The sequence below is a fragment of the Sinocyclocheilus grahami genome, unplaced genomic scaffold, assembly GCF_001515645.1.
Source record: "Sinocyclocheilus grahami isolate Dianchi unplaced genomic scaffold, SAMN03320097.WGS_v1.1 scaffold430.1, whole genome shotgun sequence".
In the NCBI taxonomy this organism is placed as follows: Eukaryota; Metazoa; Chordata; class Actinopteri; order Cypriniformes; family Cyprinidae; genus Sinocyclocheilus; species Sinocyclocheilus grahami.
Window position 1 is genome coordinate 105884 of NW_015505609.1, and position 10945 is coordinate 116828.

The 10945-nt window shown below is 38.0% G+C and overlaps 1 protein-coding gene across 1 annotated transcript in view; it reads left to right on the plus strand.

Moving 5' to 3' along the window:
• Positions 1-307: 307 nt before the first annotated feature.
• Positions 308-10945, plus strand: part of LOC107551707 (receptor-type tyrosine-protein phosphatase F-like) — a 301032-nt gene continuing 290394 nt past the window's right edge. Inside the window, exon 1 of the mRNA XM_016233423.1 lies at positions 308-699. The gene's annotated coding sequence lies outside the window, so the exon portion shown is untranslated. The remainder of the gene's footprint in view (positions 700-10945) is intronic.

A 10945-nucleotide genomic window follows, 5' to 3' on the forward strand; every position in this document is an offset into this window, starting at 1 on the left:
TAAATGTATTTATATGTAATTCATAATTTACCAATTACAACGTCACCTTCAATAAACTGAATGTTGTCATTTATTTATTTATGTGTTTATTTATTTAGTGTGTGTGTGTAAAAGGACTGTGCTGATGGATATAGTAATATAATACATTAAAATGATTACATGTCATCTTTGATGAAATGTATTTTATTTAGGTTCAATCTAACTGAATATCTGGATTGGGTTAGGTTAAACCCCACTAAATACCTGCGTCTCATAAAACAACCGCACTAATCTAAGCGGAGACTAATCTAATCGATTCGTGAAGGGCCGAATGGTCACGAATGTATCCGAAAATGCGCGCGAGGAACCTGTAAACCAGGCAGGCGGGCAGGCAGGGAGACAGCGTGATTGAAGGGACTGTAGGCAGGCAGACCAGCAGAGAGTATCCGACCCCTCTGGAGCAGAAGTCCGCGAGACACAAACTCTGGATTCACAACAATAGAAGCTTTTCCTCTCTACCGTAGTTATAGCAACCAGTCTCAATAACGGGATTATAACGGCCGCGTGGCACATTAGTAGAGGAAGAGTCGTTGCTCTGTGGAATCAAAGAATTTTCCAGTCGATTTTAAAAGTGGATTTGTACGTGGCCAACTGAACCGGGTGAAACGAGCGGCTGCGGTGCACGGAAAGAAATGCAAACCGCGGCGGAACGGAGAGACGGTGAGTTCAATGCGTTTCCTTCTTCATACGGTCTTGTTCGTGACACTTGCTTTGCATAAAGAAGTACTTTAAAGGTGATTATTAGTTGCATTAATGAGCAAGCTTCTCAGCCACGAGGTTTGGAGTGATCGCGAAATTCGAGTATTTGTTACAGAAACTAACGGCTAAGCTAGTGTTTTAGCTAACCGAATGATTTAAAAACTTACAAATCTTTAGTTTAGGGTGGTTTAGTTACATGACCGTTGTAGATGAGTTCTTCTCCCAGAATAGCAAGTTTATGAGCAAGACTGACTATATTTTGTCGCTGTACTCTCATGTTAGAGCCTCGTGGTGTGCATTTCTTGTCAACCGTTAGATGAGGAGCAAGTGCAGGGCGCAGTGTAGTTCTGTCATGGACGTTAAATGAACTTGCTAATAATTATGACTCAAGAAGTTGAACTATTGACCACATGTAAGTGTATATAATACCCAGCGCATATTTTCTCGGGTAAAAGACAAACATACAGAACAAGTGTCGCGGGATATTCTCACGCCACTAAGCTGCATTTTCCAAAGACGCTTCATCTCATGTAAAATATGCCACATATTAGTGTCATGTCAATGCTTTGTTTACTTCTGCATACATTTGAACTGACTTAGTCTGGTGTGATTATGAAAAAGGCGTACAGAAATGAATTCCAAACACGTACATAGACAAGATTTAGTGCTTTTTTCCCCCTTCAAGATGCAGCCGTCAAGATGTGGATGAGCGTGCATGTTTTGAAACGCACACTCCCACATAGATATGTATTATACATGTTGGTCTTTTTTTGTGCAGTTTTTACCAAAACGTAGCCGTAGGCGGCCTTTAAAGACGATGTCTGCCGAGTATTTCTAATCGAATTAGAATCAGCTACATATAATGAGTTTTTACATGTTTCTAAATCGTAATATTGTACGGAACATTTCAAACCAACTCTTATATTCATCCATATAAGCCATGATATTTTGGTGGGGCTTCACAGAAATGCGTCTGCTGCGCTCTCTCGCGCTCTCTCTCTCTCACACACACACACACACACACGTGCGTGCACACACACACACGATGCGCAAAACTCCGCATTTGAACAGTCAATAGCAAATACTTAAACTAATCATTATTTAATCAAGCTTATGTTATTAGTACCTGTATGACTTTAGTTTTCCCTTGTACCACAAAAGGCGATGGCAGAGAATAACAGTTTCATACATTCACGTTCATAGCATCTTTTTTCCAGACATTGTAGATGGTGACTGAGACTGTCAGACTCTTACATTTTCTGTCAGCTTCTGTTGTGGAAGAAAGGAAGACATGCAGGTTTAAAACAACATGAGAGAGAATAAATGATGACAGACTTTTAATTTGTGAGTGAACTGTCCCTTTAACATCGCTCATGCAGCAGAACAATGCCACTCTTCTTATGCTATAGACATTATGCATTATTTGTTACCCTGGTTTTGTTGCCCTTTCCCAGGTCCTTCCACACAGCAATTCTGTCCGTCAGGAGTTATTTTAAGAAGGGAGCCTATAATATACATGACCATACTGTGAACAGTGCGGGCAAGAGAGTTTTTATTGAATAAAAAGCAAACAAACAAGCATATATGAGGAACTTCAGAGTGCTCATGAGGCATGTCAGCAATATCAGAAGATCTGGAAAAGCTCAAGAGCAAGTTTCGTGCAATTGCATCATAAGTCTGGAATAATTTGGCCAAAGACAACATCGTTTTCTTGATCCTGTGCAGTCTTCTGGTACTACTGTTCGTTTGGTCTGTGCAGTTAGTTTAATATTCTGTCAGTTCTGGATTTGTTCATAAAGACAGGACGGCTCCTGAGGCTAAAGGCTGGCTGGAGAAAATTTGTGGTCTATATTTTGACAGGCGTTAAGATGAACTGACCATATCGCCCCCAGAAGCACACGTGTGATTGGATCACAATCGCATTTATGTCATTGTATTTGTTGCTTTGGTAAATGACTGAACAATACAGTCAATAATTGTGACCTGCTGAAATAAAATGTAATAATAATAATAATAAAAAAAAGATGTGCCTGAAAAGGATTTTGTGGATACATTAACTGTAGGTCAGCATGTTTTACATTAATTATGTAAATGTCATGGCAGCTGTCAGTAAAGAGTGTGAAACCTTAGCAAATGCCCTGTAAGTAAGATATACAGTTGTTGTAATGGATCTGAGTATTTTTAGCAGTTTTGTTTGTGTCAATATAATTTGGTATCTTCCACCCTCTTACCTATTTTATTCTGGCAGAGGGAACTAATTGGCATGTTCAGAATGCTCCGCCCTCTGTTGCCACATGCTGAAAAGCCACTTGGTGCAAACTTCCCCCTTGCTGATGCCGTCTTATGGCTTCCATATGCACTGTATTTGGGTAATTTCAGGGCCTGGGCTCTAATGAGAGATTTTATTTCTGTAATGCATCGGTTGTGGTGTCGGGGATCAACATTTATAGGACTCCTATCTGGGAACTCAGAGTCTTTTGGACTTCTCAGTGGCACATTGGGCTCTGGCATGGGAATACACGGTTTTTATTTTAACAATTCAGCCTAGTCAACACTTTTTTTTTAGGAGTCATGTGGCACAGTCAGTGTGGTCGAAATAGTTTGTGTTGTAAACGTTTCAGTTTTTAGGCAAGTTCTGTTGCAAATCTGTTGATTGCTATAGTTCTGTTCACTCCAAGAAGGTCATGAGCACCTGAATAAAAGACAAAGCTTTGAAAGGCGACATTTAATTCCTTTACCCTTGAACACAGGGGTTTCTTTCTTGCTTCACTTGCAGGACCACTTAGTATATAAAAACTGCTTATTTAGAAACCTTTTTATACTGTCCAAAATAGAAATGTTTCAAATGTGTTTAATATGTCTCAAATGTATTTAAACTTCCATACTATCTCTCCATGTGGTATTTGGTAAAAGTCAACAAGCAAACAAGTATGTCTGATTTTTGCAGATGCACTGTTGATGTACTAAAGCTATTATTACATTTTGCAAGGTTTCAAAATGAATCACGAGGATTGATCACAAACATACGTTTGAAATGACATTCATTTTTGAGTGAACTGTTCCTTTAAAGTGGCCGTCATTTCTACACTTCACTTATGGCCTTGTAACTTGGCCTTTCGTGTAAGGGTTCAGTTGCTCACTTTCATTTGGAACCCGACACTACGAGTGCCAGTTGGAAGTATGGTTGGGTATCGATTGGGTTTTTTACGATACCAGTGCCAAATCGATACTTTTAAAACGGTACCGGTCCCTGAACCGATACTTTAAAAAAGAGCCACACACACAAAAAAAGATGGTTAACATTAAAGAACATTAAAAATATTAAAAATAAATATATATAGTATTCACATGCTTCTAGGATGCTCTCATTTGCCGAGTTGTGCTTCCCTTACACTAAGGCTAATAAATATATTTCATGATCTGGGTCATTATTTAATACAAAACAATATTTAATACAAAACCACACATAATATTTCTATTGTATCTCTGTCAATCACTGTGATATTTAGTAAAAATGAGTGAATTGACTGAGTGCTGTGTCACTGTCTTTAATCAGTTCTGTGAATGACCGTATGGTAGGCCTATGCCACATGCACTGTAATATGTTATATATTAAATATAACATTTTCAAATGAAAATAGCAACATGATCGTTTTATAAAGTATGCGTTCATATGTGTTGAGGGCTAGATTTGTGATGAGGGCACAGAAACAGCTGTGGTGTGATGAGGGGTAAACGCAGCGAAAATTTTACAGTAACGTTAGATGGGAAACCGATTGCTCCCTTGTGACCTTTTGTAAACTGTATGTATGACAAAGAACTGCACAGATACAGATATTATAACAATCTATCGATAAACACACAACTTGTGTCCTCTGTTTCTGTTTGAGTCTGCTCGCGCTGCGCCTCTGCGGATTGAAGAGCGCGCTGAAAGACGGGGAGGAGACGAATTCTGCCGCCGTTTTCATATGAAATTTAAAGGGGACTGACTCTGAGGCGATCATGAATTTGAGTACAGTTTACGGAGCTAATCGCTATAGCCCCGCTAAAAATGGCCTAGCGACGACCATGCTTCTTACGTCCATTTCGGAGAACCAGGACAAATATTTCAATCGATCGCTCACGCATTTAAGTGGTACTGAAATGAGGCACCAAAATCTGCGTTCTGATTCGGTTCTTGTACATACCGGTTACATAGGTACCAAACCCTAGTTGGAAGTCACTCATTGTCATTTTGAAATTACAAATGTTACGGAAAACTCTTAGTATTACGGGAGATGACTCTCACCCCTTGAAGGTTTACTTTGAGGTATTGCCCTCTGGAAGAAGATTCAGAAGCATTAGATGTTCATCTAATAGATATAAATTCACTTTTGTTCCAGAGGCTATACGTTTTTACAATTCAGTTTTTTTTTTGTTGTTGTATGGAATTTATTATGAAGCATGTTGGGTTGTGTTTTTTACTTATTTATTTCTTTGTATTGTCTAGGTAATATCTTATGTTTGTATTAAGTTGTTGTGTGATGCTACTACCCTACTTTAATTGCCCCTTGTGGGATTAATAAAGTTGTTAAAAAGAAAAAAAAAAAGTTTTCATATTTCTCAGCCTCTTTTGTGTTTAGAGGCCTGTGAAGAAGTTAAGTGTCTGGAAGCTAATTCTGTAGTAATTTGGCTGCTGATTGAAAACAGGTTCTCCATTAGTGGGCCTGCTGGTGGCATTATAAACCATTTACACCACAGTTTTATGGGATATCACCATTTAACGAAAAGTGGAACCAGAAACGGCCCAGACCCTTTATAAGAACGGTAGCTGAGGCTATCTTAAAGAGCCCCTCATGTTTTAGGTTCTACATTATTTGCCTTAAGCAAGTTATTTATTTTATTATTAGCAAAGTTACATCTTTGATGGCTTATGCTGAGAGGAAATTGGATAGGCCCTGCCTTGATTTATTTTGGAGAGTATCTGAGCAAAGAAAGAGGCCTTACTCTGCAAGTTGTACTTTTGAAAGCCAGCTCTGTTATTGTTTCCAGCTTGTTCACGAGTGAAAGCCTATTATTTTGACGCTTGTTAATATTGGTGCTTACATTTTTTATATGCGTGTTTGATATTTGATCCTAATTTAGTGTCTTACACCAAAAATAAACATAACCTCTTCTATGGCTCATTCTATGGCTGGACAGTATGACAGTATAAAAAAAATATGAAACAATGCAGTTTACAGTTGCCAGGTTCATAAAAAAAACTGACAACTTGCATGTTAATTAACAATGTAGCTGTTTTGTGGTCACAGGTTTGCAAATGTGCGTTTATTGACTGTTTGCATCTTTACTCCTGGCTCGATCAGCCATATTTATATGCACTGTTTGTAGTTGTTGCATAATGTGAAGCTCTGTTTTGCTAGGCCTATATCTAAACACCAGTCTGAACCCCCCCCCCCCCTTTTTTCAAATATTTAATTTTAATAAAGATAATTTGAGATTTCTTTTTACATCACAATGTAGTTATTTTTGCTGAAAATTCAGTACACTCACACTGACACATATAGGCTACTTGTGTGCTTTACGGGGACTTTCCTTAATGTATTATACTGAGCTAATGTGATTGTCTATTCCTTAACCCTAACCCCAATATCCATTTTTGTAATACTGTACATTATAATGACATGATGCTTAAATTCACTTGTAGCACTTCAAATTATTCATTTTAATTTTTAGTTTAATTTTTTCTTTATTTAGACAAAATAGTATACACTTTTATTTCATTGATTTATTGGTAATCTGCCTTAAGAATAATTAGCAACATATCATATTTTCTAGAACTTTAATATCTCTAGATATATTACTCCTACCATTATATAAGATTCTACTCATACCGCCCACCCCTAGCTCTTGTAGTGCGCCGATGACGCCACAGGCCATGTCCAGTTTGTGGTTTTGCATGTGAGTTATTAGATTAGTGCGTTAGTCACCGGGCCCCGTCACTATTGTGGTGGCTCCATTAGGCAGAAGGACGTGTCCAAGGTATGATTACTGCCAGAGAGTCGTGTGAAGGTGACCTCCCCCTCCATACCCTAATCCAAACACGCAGACACATGTACACAGTTTCCCTCGCTGTCTTTGTTGATTCACTTCTTGCTACTCTTTTCTGTCACCGCGATTTTCAATAATCCAATAAATTCAGGCAGCCGCTTGTCATATTGACATGCATGTGGTCCTGTGCGCTGTCACTCAGGAAGATGAATGTAGAGGGAGTTGCGAGTCGCAGTACTGATAGAGAGGATTCTTTAACGTTTATGCAGCATTAATGGCCTTGTGTGTTTAACAATTAAAAAAATTTGCTGTGGGCTCCTTTGAATATTGATGAGGGAGGCTCTTGTGCAGCTCTGTTTAGATAACTGTGACATGCAGTTGTTGTGGTGTAGGTGGGTTGACTGTCAAACAGTGCTTTGGATTGCAGTGCTTGTTTTCATGTGTTAATGTGGCACCAGAGTTAAGATATTCATAAAACCAATAATAGTCTGTAGAATATATTATATACAGTAGAGGCCTGTCAAACAGGACAGATGAGTGTAAGTGGGAGGAGACATCCTACTTGTGAAAATATGAACTGGAGAAATCATATGTTGGTTGTGGGAGTGGAAGTCCACCCTTTAAAAAGAATTACTTACCCTGTTGATAGTTTGGTTACTCTAAACCAGTGGTTCTCAACCTTTTAGACTCAAAAGTCCGCTATTTGAAATCCCCCAAATATAAGCTACAATATTTTTGTGGAAATTATGACAAAGCTGCTTGTTTTCAAACTTTTTTTTATTAACAGAAACTGGAAGTATTGACAAATTAATTAACCACGATTAATGAACTGATTGAGTTTGAAGAACTGTATGTACTTCGATTAAAACCATTTTGTGTTTTTAGTGTTTAGTTTAGATTATTATCTAAACTAAACATTGTAACATTAAGTAAATAACATTAAGTACATCTTATTAATATATTAATAATAATGGGGCGAAGTTTTGTCCAAATAATCTTCAATTGTGTGGTGTCCTTATGGTTATTTTAACTGCTCCCAATCAAGTTGGAGCGTCCCTGATCTCAAATTGTAAATATCAAACATGTTTGATATTTACAACTCTTGATCGGGCTGCCCAGGCCTAAAACCATGTTTACACCCGACGCGAGCGGTGTGGTGCAATGCGACAAAATACTATAGAACTCATTATTATCAGTGATGCTGTCTACACTGGATGCGGCATGGTACGACGTGACACGACAATTCCCTTACAGTAAACTGCTGTCTTGTTCTATTTATGACATACTGACACAAAGTTCAAATTATTTGCAACAGTCGCTTTGTTGCGTCATTTCCCAAGACGGTTTGAGGACAGAGATCCTTCATATAGAGAATTTAAGGCAAATTCTCGCCGTGTTTGGAATGAAAATGCCCCCCCCAAGAGCCCGTTTACGGGCTAACCACTCAGAAAATTGGAGAAGATATGAAGGTAGAGGCGGAAGACGTCTCCCCACTACCTTTGACTTTATTCAAACCGAGTTAAACACTGTTTTATTTTAGCAAACATTGTGTTTTTTGCTCAGCAAAAATACCTCCGCTAGCACTTTCTCCTCTCACAGGATGGTCACCTCTAGAGTGAAACATGGAATATTCTCAATTCATCCTGACTGAATGCAGAAAACAAGTCAGTTTTCTGTCAGCCATTATAGACAAAAATCTTCCACAAAGCATACAGCAACTGCTTCAGTAGCGTTGAAGGATGCTGTCTTAAGCTGTTTTGAAAGGGTATGGACAGGGTTTGTAGGTTTTGATGGAAATGGTTTGGATTTATTTAATTTAAATGTTTAAATCCCACTGAGTGCAGTCTCCAGACTGTATCAAGAGGACAAGAGGAAGCAGCATGCAGGAGAACCGGAAGATGTAGTCCTGGCACTTCATCATCCCACGGTGTGCCAGATGGAGAAGACCGAGGGAGTCCTGGCATAGAGGGGGTGCTGGTGACTGACCAACCATCACAGAAGGGCTCCCCCCTCTTCTGTCCTCTGGACAAAGAAAATTAGAGACCATTTAAACAGAAAAGAAACCATGGCAAAATGATGGATGGTTTTTCATGTACGTGAAATTTGTAGTGAAAGACTGAGCTCTGCAGAAACTCATTTGATTTGAATGTGTACTATATATAACCATTAATATATTTTCTGGCAAATTTTGTAGGACTCAAAATAAAGATGGCCTTGTGTCAGTCTTAAGAAATGCAGCATTAGATGCTGTTATTTGTTGAAGTAGAAATAAAAATCATTTTTATTTTTAAATCTATTAAATATGATTATATTAAATATTTATTTAAACAATAATTTAAAAATAAATACATAAATATTTTTTGCCTCATAGCTAGTGAATTACTGGTCAAAGTGAGCAGGTAAAATAATTTTTGTTGAGCTGTAATTAGTATGATTGTTACTATAACTGGCTTAGAGCAGATAAAGAAAGTGTAACTTACTTTAGTGGAAGCATGTTTCAAGCCAATACATGATTACAATGCTTTGTGTCGTCTTTTGCTCTGTAATAACTTTAATGCACTTGCAGACAGCCACACTTTGAGACTTTGTGGATTCTACTGATCGAATATTTTTGAGCTACTGTCATAATAATTTCTTAAACCACAAGTAATGTTGTGGCCAAACTGTATGTCTGGAAACTCTATGTCTCTCACTCATACTGAAGGACTGGTCTGTTTCTCACAAAGCCATGATTGGATTTAATCCAGACGTTAATGGGAAGCAAATGACTCTCATAAAATTAACCAAGGTAAAGCAATAAGAAAATCATAAAGACTCTGTCAGAATCTTGTTCCAGGGATATCTGTATGCCAGTATGTTTTTCCCACAGAACATTTGAGAGTATCTTGTAACATTATGTCAGAAATGTAATATATCTCTAATATTATGCACAAAGATCTCTTCTATGGCTATTTCGCATCCATGAGGAACTATTGGAAGTCTACAGATGCATTGCAGGAATACATTTTGAGGAAGCTCTGGATTTTAATATGCAGTGGGAGGTACCTGACCAAGTGTAGATGTATTCTCAGGTAACAACAGTGTTTCCCATTCATTAACTAGACTGTGGCGGCCCGCTAGTTTCATAATATACCGAAGATATATTTATACTTATAGCATAAGTAAATAATAACAAGTTCTTTAACCTTGTGTTTCACGCCATTGCTTTGGCAAGTATCGGTCAAACGAATTAAAACCGAAAGCGTAATATGACTTATCAAGTCTGTTTGCGCTGCTTGTTTCAAAGTGAAGCGCACATTGCGCAGCGCACGCGATCGGCTCGTGATCCTGTGTTTTCCGAGTCTCAGAGCGGCTCCGTTCACATGCAGTGAACTCCGTTATTGAATGTGCTGTGAGTTTAGCGCGTTTGGGAACGCAACGGCCACCAGTTATGCATAATTTGCACATTTGCATAATTTTCAACATTTTAATGGGCAAATATTTACAGTATTTCATTAAATTAGTAATGTTTGTAAACCTGTTTTCACAGAAGCTGGAGTTTTCTGCCAAAATAAAAGTTCAAGGGTTTATCTCTTGCAAGCATGGCCTAAAATTAACAGACGCGCACCGAGAAAATACTGTACAGGTACAGCAAGCTCACTGTTCAGAAGAAAAATATAAATATTGGGGTTGGGGTTTATATGAATTAGGGATGTCAACGATTAATCGATGATCGATTAATTGTCGATAAGAGATGCAATCGATTAAAGCTATTGATGGTCGATTAAGTCGTTTAATTTTGGGCTGTGTGCGCAAAACACGTGCGAGTGGCTGTGAGTGACGGTGACGGTATATAAATGCGTCATCATTCATTCATAATGTACAAATTAAGCTTTTAATGTGATTTAAACTTTAAAAGTACATTAAAATAGAAACAACACAAAGTTCTTCAACATGGAAAGCAATAGAAATGTAGTAACTAAGTCATTTCCCCAGATAATTATTTAATATCGGGCTCTGCGCTTTGCAGGGCTGTGGGACACAGGACAGATAGGCTATTCGTTCCTACGACTTATTAATTTGTGGCCACTGTCCATGTTTCATTAATTTTGTTCCTTAAATAACCCATGATTTAACTAAAATGAGGGAACAAATTGATAAATTGAACGAATTCTTAATTCATGGCCATGAAATCTTT